At 39.9% G+C, this 15,963-nt stretch overlaps 2 long non-coding RNA genes across 3 annotated transcripts in view; one reads left to right on the plus strand and one right to left on the minus strand.

The window, feature by feature from the left end:
• Positions 1 to 871: 871 nt before the first annotated feature.
• Positions 872 to 4,237, minus strand: LOC147258708 (uncharacterized). 2 transcript variants are annotated; one of them, XR_015116805.1, is made up of 3 exons: positions 4,031 to 4,237; positions 2,758 to 2,906; positions 872 to 1,235 (listed from the first exon to the last, which is right to left on the minus strand). It is a non-coding gene; the product is annotated as an uncharacterized LOC147258708 (long non-coding RNA). The 2 variants fall into 2 exon arrangements; XR_015116804.1 differs by lacking the exon at positions 4,031 to 4,237 and adding an exon at positions 3,694 to 4,025.
• Positions 3,786 to 15,963, plus strand: part of LOC147258709 (uncharacterized) — a 36,156-nt gene continuing 23,978 nt past the window's right edge. The window contains exon 1 of the long non-coding RNA XR_015116803.1: positions 3,786 to 4,148. This is a non-coding gene — a long non-coding RNA (uncharacterized LOC147258709). The remainder of the gene's footprint in view (positions 4,149 to 15,963) is intronic.

Raw genomic sequence — 15,963 nt, forward strand, 5'->3', positions numbered from 1 at the left:
TATCAAACCACCTGTTCATATTTCTACCTGCTTTGCCTGCTGTCATGTTTACCCAGTATCATGTGTGATTGATAAGCAAACAGCGAATTGAAACATGGCTGATCAATACTCGTACCTCAATATTTCATGAAAATTACTGTAAATATGATTGTCACCATCTATTTGGCTAAAATCCATTCAAGCAGCTTGACAGTGCCTAATTCATAACCTGATAGTTAAATGGAATTCCATTTTGTTTAATTTAATTCATCTGTAATCAATCACAGTATTTGAACTATCCTGCTGAAAAAGATACTTAGAAAATAAATTGATTATATCTTCCATATGATTTACCTCCCTGAGATCACGCCCCAGCTGTCGAGGCAGAGAGGGCCAGTCGGCAAGGCTAGCAGCAAGCATGCTACCCGCAGTCAGCTTTATATCTGCAAACTATCCCAAAATTCCCTCATAGCTCAGAAGTCTCATGCCGTGATTAAACATGAGATTTTCCATAGATCGTTTTAGGAGAAACCAAAATCTCATTTAGCTAGCACCCCCTGCTAGCACTAATTTCCCGAATCCGGTTGACAGAGCACAAAGAAACTCCTTCCAGGCATAATGTGGCTGTTGTTTTTTTTTATAGCTGCTATCACTACAAATCTTTTCATAACATCAATTCTGACACTTAACTTCGCTGCTGGGGTGCCGCCATTGTTGCTATTTAAAGAAGAAGAAGCTTAACAGATTCAAATAAACACAACATAGAGGACAACAGGAAGACTATTATTTGCCTTGGTGTGTGCAACAAACACAATCATACATTTAGACACGTACAATCATAAATACCTTAGGAGATAGATTATGACTAACAGTGATTAAATAGATATCTTGTAAAGTCTAAAGTGGCTACTTATAAAATACTTTGTTGACACGTTCAGTTGTCAAAGTGTTTAATATCAGCAGGCAGATCCAGAAAGGCTGTTTTTTTTCTAGATCGGTGAAAAGAATTTGTTTAAAACGATAAGCAGATGAAACAAATAGGGGGCTGCATGGCTCAGAGGTAGCCTGGCCATCTAGCAACCAAAGGGTTGCTGGTTTGATCCTCACTTCCCCCAGTGACCATGTCCAAGTGTCCTTGAGCAAGATACTGAACCCCTAATTGCTCCTGATGGCCCTGTGATGGACTGGTGACCCGTCCAGGGTGAACCCCGCCTCTCACCCAATGTCAGCTGGGATAGGCTCCACCCCCTGTGACCCTTAACAGATAAGAGGTATAGAAAATGGATGAATGGATGGATGAAACAAATTAAGAAGAATGCTGAGATTCCTGTCATGAACCAAACAATATCATTTCCAACACTGCGTTATGTGAGGACATATATGATCAGCAACAGATGCTGACAATTGACTCCACAGTTGTTTCCAGAGTAAATGAACCAGCGTAAGCAAACAATTTACTGTTTACATGATGCTGCCATTTCCTTTAAATCCTGTAAAAAGTGAAATGATTCCTGAGGGCCATCACTGTATTTTTGACTCCCTCCCCCTGAGTTAACTGCACCATTGCATTCCGATTGGTTTATTGGAATTCCAACCAGGTCAAATGATCTGCAATTAATGACTTTGAATTCTGATGTCGACTTTACTGTTCGTGAACACTCACCACGAGTACCGAGGAGGAAGTTTGTCGTGACCTTGGTGGTCCAAAACGAGAGCGGGAGGGGGAGGAGCTTGCTTTCACTGGTGGTGTGTTTGAATAAATGAGTCTGTGGTTACTCTGGTAAGACCGACTGCACATGTGACCTCAACCATTCACTCAAATACTGGTTACTGCGCTTTATTAAGGGGTCATTTATTAGTGATGACATCACGACCTCGCATATAATATTGGCACTGTCTTCCTCTTACCAAGTCCATGCCTGGACTTCTACAGAGAACAGGAGCATCAAGTTGTTTTTTGTTTTTTTGGTCTTTTTTTTTTAGGAAATCTTTGAAACTTCTTTGAAATCCACCTACAGTGAGACATGGGATTATAATCTCAATTCCAAACCTTGGCAAGGAGCCCGGAATTGTAGGAAACGGAAGGCCAATCAGTCTTCAGACTCCTCCCAACCTACTTTTTCACGGTCTTCAAAAAAATTGCCAATAAACAATCTGGTTTCTTAAATCTTGTTTCTCAATAAAAAAAAAATTAAGCCCCAAATTTTGTAGTACGGATTCTAAAATATTAAGATGTGTAGAATTATATGTTATAGTAATCTAATCCAAACATTAATTTGTCATCAGAGAACAGTGTAACATTTACAGATAATGAACATCATGCTGAGCTCCAGGCATATTCCTTCCCACATATTCTTCCACACCACAGATATGGATCTTTTCTCAGTGCGGTCACAGCGAAGCCTTCAACAAGACGGCGGACGAGAAATGTTCTCACGCACAGAATCGCGAGGCTCCTGGTTGTCAGCAAATCTTGTGCTGTTCATTATTTCATATTATTTTCAGGACAAGACATTTTGTTTTCACCTCAAATTGCAACACCATCAACACAATAGCACACTGCATAACCACTCTCAATCACCTCGCAGAAGCTTCCAGAAGACCTGGGAGATTTCTGGTGGTGACTTACTGAGCAGAGTGAGAAGGTGGAAGAGGGCAAGGGAGACCCAACACGAAGAGAGGGAAGAAGGAGGTTAAGAACATCTAAAAGATCTTCAGTTTTACTTCCAGGTGAGCGTCAGTCGTGATCGCACCATGGTACCATTATTCTGTCTTTACCTGCTATTGCGATGCCTTTGCCTTCGTCTTCCAGCTTCGGTCAACTCCTGTTTAACACGCCGACAGTGATGAACTGGAGGGAGAAGCGCAGTGGCTCCTCACTCACGTCTTCTCTAGTCCTTGTCTCCTAAAACAGGTGGGACTTTCTCCTGCACAGATAAAGCAGAACATTTTTTAAATTTTCCTCAGCTCTATCCTGTTTATCAATGAGTGAAATGATTTTCGTCCTCTGGAGGACAAAAGTTTTATGAAGGAAACTTCAGGAGCATTGTTGAGATCAAACAGGCCCTCAACTTTGAGAGGAATCAACCCTTTGCGGTACAAAGAGTTCACGCCATTGATGATGGAATTCCTTCATGTGGTCTCTATCTTAAATATTCATTTTCTCAAAGGAGAGCAAAGCTTTCCACTCTCCAGTCACTGCAAGAAAAATGAATTTATTGTTCATTCAATGTTTTCTTTGCAAATAATAGTTTTATTTTTAAATTAAAAATCTTTTATTTTTCAACTTTTTGGGCTTGCCAGTAAAGAGGGGTACTATTTACATCTGTATTTATTGTTTAATTATTAACAATTAATTCTAATAATAATTATTATTATGTGATCAAACTAAACAGGTTTGTTTTTAAAACATTCAAAATTACAATCATAAAATAATTGTTAGCAAAATTTTCCACACAACGATTTTTATGTCAAATCGAAAGCCAAGTTTGCAAATCAGACTGTTTTGTTAAGGAGTCAAAACATTTTTCTTGATGGAAGTACTTTGGTTGTAAATCTAATAAATGTAAACCTGGTGGGCGGGGCCTCAGCTTAGGCGTTTGTGTTCATGACTTCCGGGATGAAGCCTTTATAAAAAAAAAAGTTATTAACATTTAAAAAACAAAGAATACTAACAAAATTAAATACTACGCAATGAAAATGCATTAACTTCACCGAGGTTTGTGTCGTGTTTTTTTGTTTTTTCCCGTCCGTCCTCTATGTTGTCGCGTTACTTGACGTTGCGCGCGCAGCCAAGCGACCAGACGGTCAGGAGCTGTGACCTGAGTTCCAAGAGCCGAGGCCCCAGTGTGTGGCTCGTGTGGTGAAGTTGTCAGCGTGAACCCCAGGAACATTTTGACAAAACATTCAGGGCAAAAAGAAAAAAAAATGACGCCCCGAAGCAGCAGTTCATGTCCACTGTTCAGACTCGTGCTCCACCAGTTGCTCCATAGCAGTTGATTTGGCGAGATCACATCAGTGAAGCGAAGGAACTGACGTCATGAACCCGTACCTGCCGGACCAGTCACAACGCCCTCAACTCCTGTGTTGTCCTGATGATGGAACACAAGCTTCTTCTTCGCTGCTCACCTCCACAGAATAACCAGAACCAGCGTCTCCTTTGACTGACGGTAAGTCAGTGGGTGAGCGTCACCGGCGTTAGCAGTCCTGTTCATGTTTGAGCGGTGCGCGGCAGGCGCCATGTTGTCCCCGCCGCAGCAGGCGTTGAACGCCTATTGCCTCCCATCTGGAGGAGCGAGTCAGGTGTGCAGAGTGGGTGCTGTTGGACTAGAAAAACAACTTGATACATTTAGGAAACCCATCATGGTTTGAATTAAAAATGGGACGCTAAAAGGCCTGGAATACTTGTCACACAGTCTGGTGTTTGTTGTTCACAACCACGCTCCAAACCTTACCACTGATACAGACTTTCCTGTGTTGGTGTCTGACACCCCCCAAAAAAAAGGAAAAGAAAAGATTTTTCATGAATTTATATGTTTTATGTGGTGCCACCACATAATTTAAATAAATTACACACCACAACCACGCAATGCAGTATTAGGAGGCTTGGGTTATTTCACCTGTTTTCTGCGAGTTGTTGACCACTGATGGCCAGTTAGAGATTTAACGGGAGCTGACACTACAACACCTTCTCTTGACCGTCCACATTTTTTAAAAAAAATATGGAAGGTGTCGTTATACCTTAGTATGCTGCTTTCCTGACAACACTTTCCACTGAAGTGAGTTGACAGTAAAGCTGTTGAGAGATGGAGAGCTAAGCCAAGTGTTTCTGTTGGTAGGTGTCCTTGCATACTAAAGGGAAGAAGCTCTAGATAAATGTTGTTCTCCACGCAGCTCCGTTCTCTCATATATCTCCCTTAGACCACAGCCAGCCATGACTGCACCAGACAAGGCCAAGCTCAGAACCCGTGTGTCTCCGTGTGTGTGTCCTCCATGTGACTGCTTATGAGAATGGATGGGACGGGTGTGTTTTCCGCTTTTAAGTGTTTCTGGGTAACGGATAACTCATGAAAGCTTTTGAAAGATTTGCCGGCGTGTTGTGTGTGGTGAGGGCATCAGCAAGCAAGGACGTTGGCAGATATTTTCTTCTGAGGTGCATTCTGCATGCTTGCAGATTGTCTAAGGGTGTGTTTTTATGTGTCTGTCTGTGCTGAGTGTTATTTAACCTGCAGACGCAGTACTTGAAATGTCTGCTTTTCACACAGAAAACTTCTAACATCCCACATAAGCGCCACAAGAGCTTACACTGCAGACATTGTTTTTTTTTTTTTTAAATGCAGATGTTTATTTATAGTGTTATTTATCTTCATATCACAGATGAATCCTTTTGTGTTGTTGCTTCTGTTGTTGTCCCTGTGTTTCTGGTCAGAAACGATTGTGACAGCAGGATGCAGTGAGACTAAACATGAAATATGTATCTTACTTATCTCATATTTTTTTCCCTTTATCACACTTGTCTTCTCTCATTTCAAACAAAATTTCACCCGTCTGCTTGTTCCTGTATTTATCTGATGGAAAACTAAGAGAAGTGATTCTTTTGGACACATTTGTTTCACATTATTTTATATTAGCCCACTCACTTTATTCCAGTAGGTGACAGTTTTCAAACTACTTGTGAAGACTCGATGATGTATTAACCATCAATACAGTCATATCCTCTCATGCAAAATTGAATGAATCTATTATCTGTAAGAGCAGCATAGATACTCTCTTGGATTATGGCATGTATCCTGCACCACAATGAGCTAATATATGTCTGAGCAATTCAGACTGTGTATGTGTAGGTGTGTGTGTGTGTGTGTGTGTGTGTGTGCGTGCGCGCAGGGGTCCTACTGCAGTCGCCTATTAAATTTAAACACCGTTTTTATGACAGGCTTTGTTAAAAACAGACACAGGCAGGGCCACAATTTACCCCTTCCACTTAGCACTCTATCACGCTATCCCTGTATTTCCCCGCACTCATCCCTCTCTCCTCATAAATCTATCTCTCGTTCTCTCCACTCTAAAGTCCATTATAGCCTCCTGCCTGCAGCTTTCTCTGTTTGTTATCTGTCCCTCTCACATTATCTCAGCCTCTCCCTTAGACTCTCCTCTCTCTCTCTTCATTATATTGGTTAAATCAGATCTGATGTTCTTTCTCCATCACTGTTTTAGGTTCTTCATCTCTCTCTCTCTCTCTCTCTCTCTCTCTCTCTCTCTCTCCCTCTTTCCTCACTTCTCATTACTTGTGTTTCCTGCTACCTCTCATGGTCTAGCCACTTCTCCTGCCCACTTATTTTTATGCCTTTTCAGACATGCTAGGTAGATCTTTGCGTTCTCTATATTCCAAACTCTTTTTACTTTTCCCTCCTGCTACCTATAACCCCTTCCTTGTCCCCCCCCCCTTTCCTGATTCTCCTCCCTTGTGCTGCATGCACTTTATCACTTTTGGCAGCGGAAAACTTAAAAAAAGATGAGGATTTATGCAAATGCGAGGCTGAAAAATGAGTGTTCACCTCCATCGCAATGTGCAGAGGAAAGTAGCGAAGTTCCTCATTACAATATTTCTCTTTGTTGTGGATCGGTGGGATAATAATTAAGAATGATTTGTGATGCTGGAACGAAGCTTAGCCTCTTCTTCTCCAAGGAATTTCTCCTAATATATTAGTTATTCTACATGTAGACAGACATGGAGTGAAGGTCATAACTAGCAAGTGATTTGACAAATTATGTTCATGGCAGCACAATGAGCTTTGACATTGACTGTTGTTTGTTGTCTCATCACTCACATCATTAATATATTTTGTTGATGAAAATGTCCTGCTTTTAAGCTTTTTTTATACAAATTTAGACCGGAAATATGTAGAAATATCTGTCATATCCGAGTGCTTTATCAGAGGTGTTGAACTCTAACAAAGAGGGGCCACTGATTGTCCAGTCTTGTCACAATAGGGGCTTCTTCAAGTATTCTGAACCCCCCCCCCCCCAGCCCAAAAAAAACCCATCACCAGAGACATTTTGCATCCCGATGAACAATAGAACTAAGAACAAACACAATAAGAGAATTTCACAGTAAGATGAAGAACAAACACCAGAAGCTTATGTTAGCATGGAACTAAGAACAAACACCAGAAGCTAGTGTTAATGTAGAACTAAGAACAAAGAACAGAAGCTAGTGTTAATGTAGAACTAAGAATAAAGAACAGAAGCTAGTGTTAATGTAGAACTAAGAACAAAGAACAGAAGCTAGTGTTAATGTAGAACTAAGAATAAAGAACAGAAGCTAGTGTTAATGTAGAACTAAGAACAAAGAACAGAAGCTAGTGTTAATGTAGAACTAAGAATAAAGAACAGAAGCTAGTGTTAATGTAGAACTAAGAACAAAGAACAGAAGCTAGTGTTAATGTAGAACTAAGAATAAAGAACAGAAGCTAGTGTTAATGTAGAACTAAGAATAAAGAACAGAAGCTCGTGTTAATGTAGAACTAAGAATAAAGAACAGAAGCTAGTGTTAATGTAGAACTAAGAACAAAGAACAGAAGCTAGTGTTAATGTAGAACTAAGAATAAAGAACAGAAGCTAGTGTTAATGTAGAACTAAGAATAAAGAACAGAAGCTAGTGTTAATGTAGAACTAAGAATAAAGAACAGAAGCTAGTGTTAATGTAGAACTAAGAATAAAGAACAGAAGCTAGTGTTAATGTAGAACTAAGAACAAAGAACAGAAGCTAGTGTTAATGTAGAACTAAGAATAAAGAACAGAAGCTAGTGTTAATGTAGAACTAAGAATAAAGAACAGAAGCTAGTGTTAATGTAGAACTAAGAATAAAGAACAGAAGCTAGTGTTAATGTAGAACTAAGAATAAAGAACAGAAGCTAGTGTTAATGTAGAACTAAGAATAAAGAACAGAAGCTAGTGTTAATGTAGAACTAAGAATAAAGAACAGAAGCTCGTGTTAATGTAGAACTAAGAATAAAGAACAGAAGCTAGTGTTAATGTAGAACTAAGAATAAAGAACAGAAGCTAGTGTTAATGTAGAACTAAGAACAAAGAACAGAAGCTAGTGTTAATGTAGAACTAAGAATAAAGAACAGAAGCTCGTGTTAATGTAGAACTAAGAACAAAGAACAGAAGCTAGTGTTAATGTAGAACTAAGAATAAAGAACAGAAGCTAGTGTTAATGTAGAACTAAGAACAAAGAACAGAAGCTAGTGTTAATGTAGAACTAAGAATAAAGAACAGAAGCTAGTGTTAATGTAGAACTAAGAACAAAGAACAGAAGCTAGTGTTAATGTAGAACTAAGAACAAAGAACAGAAGCTAGTGTTAATGTAGAACTAAGAATAAAGAACAGAAGCTAGTGTTAATGTAGAACTAAGAATAAAGAACAGAAGCTAGTGTTAATGTAGAACTAAGAATAAAGAACAGAAGCTAGTGTTAATGTAGAACTAAGAATAAAGAACAGAAGCTAGTGTTAATGTAGAACTAAGAACAAAGAACAGAAGCTCGTGTTAATGTAGAACTAAGAACAAAGAACAGAAGCTAGTGTTAATGTAGAACTAAGAACAAAGAACAGAAGCTAGTGTTAATGTAGAACTAAGAATAAAGAACAGAAGCTAGTGTTAATGTAGAACTAAGAATAAAGAACAGAAGCTAGTGTTAATGTAGAACTAAGAATAAAGAACAGAAGCTAGTGTTAATGTAGAACTAAGAATAAAGAACAGAAGCTAGTGTTAATGTAGAACTAAGAATAAAGAACAGAAGCTAGTGTTAATGTAGAACTAAGAATAAAGAACAGAAGCTAGTGTTAATGTAGAACTAAGAATAAAGAACAGAAGCTAGTGTTAATGTAGAACTAAGAATAAAGAACAGAAGCTAGTGTTAATGTAGAACTAAGAATAAAGAACAGAAGCTAGTGTTAATGTAGAACTAAGAATAAAGAACAGAAGCTAGTGTTAATGTAAAACTAAGAATAAAGAACAGAAGCTAGTGTTAATGTAGAACTAAGAATAAAGAACAGAAGCTCGTGTTAGCTTGGAACTATGTAACACAGAGGCTTATAGGTTGTTTGCAGTGAGTGATTTGCCTGCTGAAGTGATCTTTTATTTAGAAAATCTTTTATTAAGAAATTGAATACTACTACTACTATTACTACTGCAACTACCATTACTGCTACTGATAAGAGTAATAGTGATAATGATATATAAATGTAAGAAGTTGTGCACCAATTTTCATTTTAATTTGATAGCATGTGGAAACCCGAATGAGATTTTGCGATGGGCCATATGTGGCCCCTGAACCAAGAGTTTGAGACCCCTGCTCCTTATTGGTGTGAACGTCTCCTCTCGACAGCAGCTTTTCAGGCCCTCAGCAGGACGGAGGGACAATCAGACGGGTGGATTATCTCTGTGGGTTAGCTGTCATCCCTCTGTTTGCTCTCTGTGACTTCTGAAATGGATGCAGCACTGCTGACAGGCCAAGTATCAAATTGCCAAGGGGTTAAAGCTGCAGAGGTCAGAACGAGGATGTGTTCTCTTTACACACAGATCTTTCCACAGTATATTTGCACAGACTCTTATATTGGCGGCAAATGGAAGGAGAAATCTAAATCAATGAGTGGGAAAGGATATTCATGGCAGATTGTTTCAAGGTAGAGTGGCTCACAAACTAGTTGATAGAGATGTGAATCATGTGCTTTGAGCGCCGCTGTTAGATAATGAGCTTGATGAGCATCTATTTGGATGGATGCTTTAGCCCTCTTTACTGCTATATTCAAAAGGAAAACGGAAGAAATGAGTGCATGGTATTCAGCCCTTCAGTACAGTTTTACAGCCTTGAAGGAGGCGCACCATTACTCTTTTCCCACTCAACATACCTGTGTACATGTGTATTTTTCTCATCAGTGTAGAAACCTGGTAAACAAACAGTATAGTAGAAGCACTGACCAGTGACAGTGTTTGGATGGTTACGACTTTGTATCTTTGGCTCCGGTCTGTTTTGTAAAATTCGTCACCAACTGAACAGCGGTAGAGAACATGTCGTCATTGTGCTGGGTGCAGGCGCAAATAACAGCATTCACACTGGTTTTGTGTTTACACCAGTGTCATATTGCAAATAGAGATGAGGGGGGGGGGTCCTCCCTTCCATCCTTCCTCTCATCATTCCTTCCTTGAGCCCTTGATGTAGTGAGAAGCTTGGTGTTATTAACTTATTTGCAATTATTTTAGCTAACGGCTGAAGAAATCTCCACCGGATGTTTGCACATTGTTAAAAAAGCTTACAGTCTATGATGACACCTGTCCAGTCAGGGTTGATTAACGTATACGTGACTTTGTTCTGGTCACTATATTTAAAGTCACAATTGTTTAAGTCAGGACAAGATGGTCGCTTGAAAGGTCAGTTGGGGTCTTCTTTGGGTTTTAAATGGAAGTGTCACCACTAGAGCTGGGTATCACCACTGACCTCCCGATACGATTTCGATACACTAGGACCAATAACGTTGCACTGCACACTAAATCACACGAGACTAAAGGGGCAAACAAAAACAAAAAAATAAACAGGTCAAATCTAATGCATGTTAAAAGATCGATACTGGGATTTATGTATCGATAATCTTTCCTACAAATGTATTTCAAGAAAATATCGGTATATAGACATTTTCAACCCACCTCTCGTGGGTTAACACACAGTGTTATTCATATGTGGGGGTATGGCAGATGTAGCTGTAATTTCTGCAATTAGTCTTTTGAGTAGTGGTGATAAAATATTCCAGAAAGGTCTATAGTATTCAGCCGGGAGTCCATCTGGTCCAGGTGATTTATTATTTGGCATTTTATTCAGGGTTTTACTGAGTTCTTGTGTGTGGTCAGGGGTGTATCTAAAATATCTGCTTGCTCTTTTGGAGTTCTTAGTAAGTCCAGGGTTTCTGCATCTATCTCTGATTCAACTAGTGTTCTAGTTTTGATTCACTTAATTATGATTTGTTTAGTAATTGGTAAAATAATCAAAGATGGGATTCTCATTGGTCGTTGCAGTGGTCAGCACTGTCGCCTCACAGCAAGAAGGGTCTGGGTTTGAGTCCTGCCTCAATCACAGGATCTTTCTGTGTGAGTCTGCATGTTCTCCCTGTTCCTGTGTGGGTTCTCTCTGGTACTCCAGCTTCCTCCCACAGTCCAAAGACATCAAGAGAGGACGAGGCTGATTGATACTCTAAACTGACCGTAGGTGTGACTGTGAGTGTGAATGGTTGTCTGTCTCTATGTGTTGGCCCTGTGATGGACTGGTGACCTGTCCAGGGTGAACCCCGCCTCTCGCCTGAAGGCTGCTGGGATAGGCTCCCGCTGCCCTATGACCCTTAACAGGAAGAAAATGGGTGGATGGATGGATGGATGGGATTGTCATTGTCAAACTATCCCACAACACATCATTCATTTTGTCGTTTCAGCTGACCTGAGCGATCAGGGGTGCTTGATCCACTAATTTTATGTTGAATAACATACTAAGAAGAAAATGTAATGAAATAAGGGGATTATAGTTATTTGACCATAACCACTAGTGAGTGTAATAGTCAGAAACATGCATTAATCATGATAATAACATCCCTCTGGATCTAAATAGATGTAGTGGACAAATAGAATACTATATTGTTGTGTACTGATGAAAATATTAAATCTTAAGTGCCTGAGTTCACCTTCCTTGTATGAAACTGCCTCTTATCCTTTTATTTTATATTATTAATTGATCATTTTAACCCCCTTGAATGCTTTGCACATCCAATGTTACCTGCGTGTTGTGCTTTTTTCTTTTACGTTACATCTGATATGTTCTCTTTGCTTATAGTCATCAAATTTCATGGTTACAGGTCCACAATCTTTGTCTGATCTCGTGCTGATGCAAATGAACACTGAGGAACATGAGGTTTGGCAGGGATGAGTTGAAGAATTTCAGGTCAGATGTCAGGTGACATATATTTTCAGTCAGTTTCCGGTCCCATGTTGTTAAACGGGTGACAACAGCAGTTGATGAGTGATTCAAAATCCATCAAAATCCCTCTAAAGTTAAGTTTCAGTCAGAGTAGCCTACAAATTTAGAATAACCAATGTTTAACTTGTAACCAGAAACACACACACACACCACGCTATTGGTTAAAAATTTGAATAAGACATAACTGAACAAAAAAGGTGAAAATTTGATGTGAAGGTGGCATTTTGTCCTTTCTGAGCCACCGTGGGGCTCAATGGAAGAATGCCCCGCCCCCTATTTAAAACAATACCCAAACTAATATTTCTAATATTTTTTTTCCTTTTAATTTGCCGCCTGTCTTTATTTTCCTCTTAGCTTGCAGCTTATAGCTCCACTTCTAAACATTTTATAGATTTTTATCTTTTTATCTTTTTGTTTTTTTGTATAATCAAATACCTTAAATGATGAAAAAGTGAAACTGGAGGCCACACAAACAAACATATAGAGAGATGTGTGTCTAGCCGCATTAATTAAGAAAAGAGAATGACCTGGAGTGTAGGGGCACCGGTGGCGAGGGACAGACAGACAGGACAGCACAGACAGGAGGGAAAAATAATAGCCAATTTAGCCTTGTCGTATTAAATCTACACCTTGGCATTTTGAATTTTGCCTGGTTATTTTTCTTCACCAGACGCTTGTCATATTGTTTGGAGGAAGAATTTCACTTCCACCCAAAATGGCTTGTTAGCTTCAGTACAATACCACTTGAAACCAAAGGAGCACAGTAAGCGATCCTGTTAAAATCCTTTAAAAAAAGAGAAAAAGATAGAGAAGCTAGAGGAGGAACAGGGAACAGAGGGGAGGAGGAGGAGAAGCAGATGAAGAGGGGAGGAGGGTCACTGAGTATGTCCTCACTCTGTTTTTATTCTGCTCCCGCTCGCTGTCCACCGTGGTGTAAGAGGATAATGAGGAGAGAGGAAAGAAGGCATGGGAGGATGAGGATGAAGAAAGGAAGGATGCCAGACAATTTAAGGGAGGGGGGGGGGGGGTTGGAGGGACAGAGAATGAGGTGGATCTGGGGGCAGATTGCATATAAAATTTGAGAAAGTGTGTGAAGAAAAAAACCCCATATATTAACAGGTCAAAGAGAGGGCAGGAGAAGGCTTGCAACGCGAAGTTCTATGTCTGTAAGATACATCTTGTGCTTATTTGCGCCTGCTTGTATTGAATATGTGTTGGACGTGTCTGTACAAAATATCTATGTTGGAATATATTTATATGTGTGTGTGTGTGTGTGTGTGTGGTTCACCTTTTTTTCTGTAACCTAGCATTTCAGTTAAGCCTGAAAGCAGTCCTTTGTTTGCCATACTGTTGAGAGGAGAGAAAGACGAAGTGAAGTATATTACTCTATTCAAACCTTCAGTGGGAGTGAAAGGGAAAGATTCAATGTTGTCTGTGTCTGCCTCACATGAAGGACAAGCTCTTTTCATTGGTGTTTTGAGGACACACACACACACACACACACACACACACACACACACACACACTTCTTCCTCCAGTCATAATGATAAATGTGGAGCTGGGCCTTCTCTCTGTGGTAAATCTGCATGCTGCAGCTAAACTAATAATGCAGTGTAGCAAACTCTGTTCAACTGAAATAACTGCTGGAATTTAATTTGTAAAACTGCATTTTCAGAGTATGAACACTTTTACAATTTAACTCGTGCTCCAACACTGATCATTAGCTGTGTAACCACGCAGTAGAGTGTCAGCCCACCCGATACAACAGTGCTTCATACTGTAGGAGGCATCGCTCCTGATGCTGCTGCTGCACTAGAGTAAACTCATTATATCTGTGAAATTAATAAAAATGGAGTCATATGCTGTTTTATTGGTTCAATTTCCCTATATTCTGTACTTAATATTCTTGTTTTCCTTATCAGATACAGTTTGTGATTTTGCATGTATTTTGCTACTATGGGTTACCCTAATCCTCAAACATTGTGCTAAAATGAGAACCTGGACATGGTGAACTCCTTGGTTGGCTTTTTGTCTGGGTTGTCTTGAACTAATTCTACTGAGCAGTAGGGTTGGGTATCGTTTGGATTTGACCGTTTCCCATTCTCCATATCGATTCCTGTTCTAAACGATTCTCAATTCCGATTCTTTGAGATGGAAGTCAACAGGTCACATCAGGAGAATTTGTTGTTTGTTTGAAAAAGCCTTAACACGGGCCAATTTATTTATTCACATTGCTAGTTTTAGTCAAAAAACAAAGATCTTCAGCCCGGATGGGCGGAGTAATACATGCCCCGAAAACAAACTAGCACTCGGAACCAAAAAAAAGAATCGAAATTCAAAAAGCTGCTTAACGGTTCTGGAACCGGACATTAGGAACGTTCTCGGTACTCAACTCTACTGAACAGCTTATGTTTGAGTAAATGTGGTGGAAAAATTATTAAGATGGACACACTGTTTGTTCCGAGAGGCTCCAAGTTGAGGTGAGATGTAGAAACAACACTCAAACAAAACTGTTGTTGAGTCTGAGCAATTCTTTCATCTTGATAGAGGGAAAACTGTTCAGCGCACAACGAGCATGTGCTGAAGAAGAATCCACAGAGAACAGACTCACTTGAACTTTTATACCATCTTTGTTGCCCCACAGATTAACACCCGCCTACCCTTAAGGGTTACTTTTATGGTTGTATGAACATAAAACCTGCTGTCATATGCAAGAGGAAGTCGAAGTGAGACTCTTGTCAGCGTGCACACCTGCTATGCATGAAATTCAGAGAAACAAGAAAATAGAGCTCATCGCCTCAATGCTGAAACAGGATGTCTGCCATGAGATGCTTGTCAGACGTGCGGCGGTCTCAAACTTAAGGTCACATAACCACAAAGTTCAAACACAGTGCAAACATAAGAAAACGCAGTGTGATATTAAAAATTTCCACTGCAGTAGACAAACACAGTGTTTTATCAGTATCTTACACTTTTGGTTTGGTGCATTTGACAAGTGTAAAAGAACGTCCTGTAGCCATCTAAAAGAGATACAGAGCAGAGGCCTTGTCCAAAGGGAAGTGAAAACAATCTCATTTCTGCAAACACAACATCGTCTCAAGAAATGTGTGTCCACACAAAACCACTGAAAATGCTGAAGTCTGTTTGCCAGGCCTGTAGCTGGTGCTGTAATGCTGCCTCAGAAATACACCAGAAACAGAGAAGAAGACATGGAGCGTGTGTGAAAAAAATCACGGGATGTAAACAAATAATGTAATCCGCCATTATTGCTGTTGTTGGCAGAGGTAGCGCATGAGCGCCAAGGGAGAGGTGGGGCTACGGCGTCATCTCAGAAAAGATGCACGTGGCAGGTTTGGTGGAGTTGGACCCAAATGCAGGGATGGAAGGCTGGCGGTCTTGAAGCAAATTCAGACTGAACTGGTTAACCAAATACAAAAACTCAGGTGGGCAAATGGCCAGGGAGACAAACTGATCTTAAATACAACTCTACAAATGACAAAAGAAGAAACGGGTGAGAACAAGAGGGCACGGAAGGAGCTGATAGGGTGAGACACAATAGGAGCTGAGCTGTGACAGACAAGGACTGATTTACCCAGGAACCAGCCAAAGACAGGAAGTGTAAAGCACACACGGGCACAGTAGGGAAGAACTTCAAAATAAAACAGGAATTGACACTAGCAAACTAAAACACAATGCAAGACACAAACTACAAACACACAAAAAGTAAATAATCCAAAACTTAAGTCCAACGGTAAATAACCACAAATATTTGTGGTCTAGATGGACCTTAACAACCTGTTTCTTGTTGTGTGGTTTTAGAGTTTGTATTAAAGTGCAGCTTGACGTGTCAGTGGTTGTCTGTTTTGTCTCCCCGCCTGTCGGTTTGCCAGATTGTCTGCTTTCCTGTGTTTTTGTATTTAGTTCACCAGTTCCCATTATCTTTTGTTTATTTTTGTAAATAAAT

Source organism: Aulostomus chinensis, chromosome 7, assembly GCF_037954235.1.
Source record: "Aulostomus chinensis isolate RoL2024-O1b breed Wild chromosome 7, RoL_Achi_v1.0, whole genome shotgun sequence".
NCBI lineage: Eukaryota > Metazoa > Chordata > Actinopteri > Syngnathiformes > Aulostomidae > Aulostomus > Aulostomus chinensis.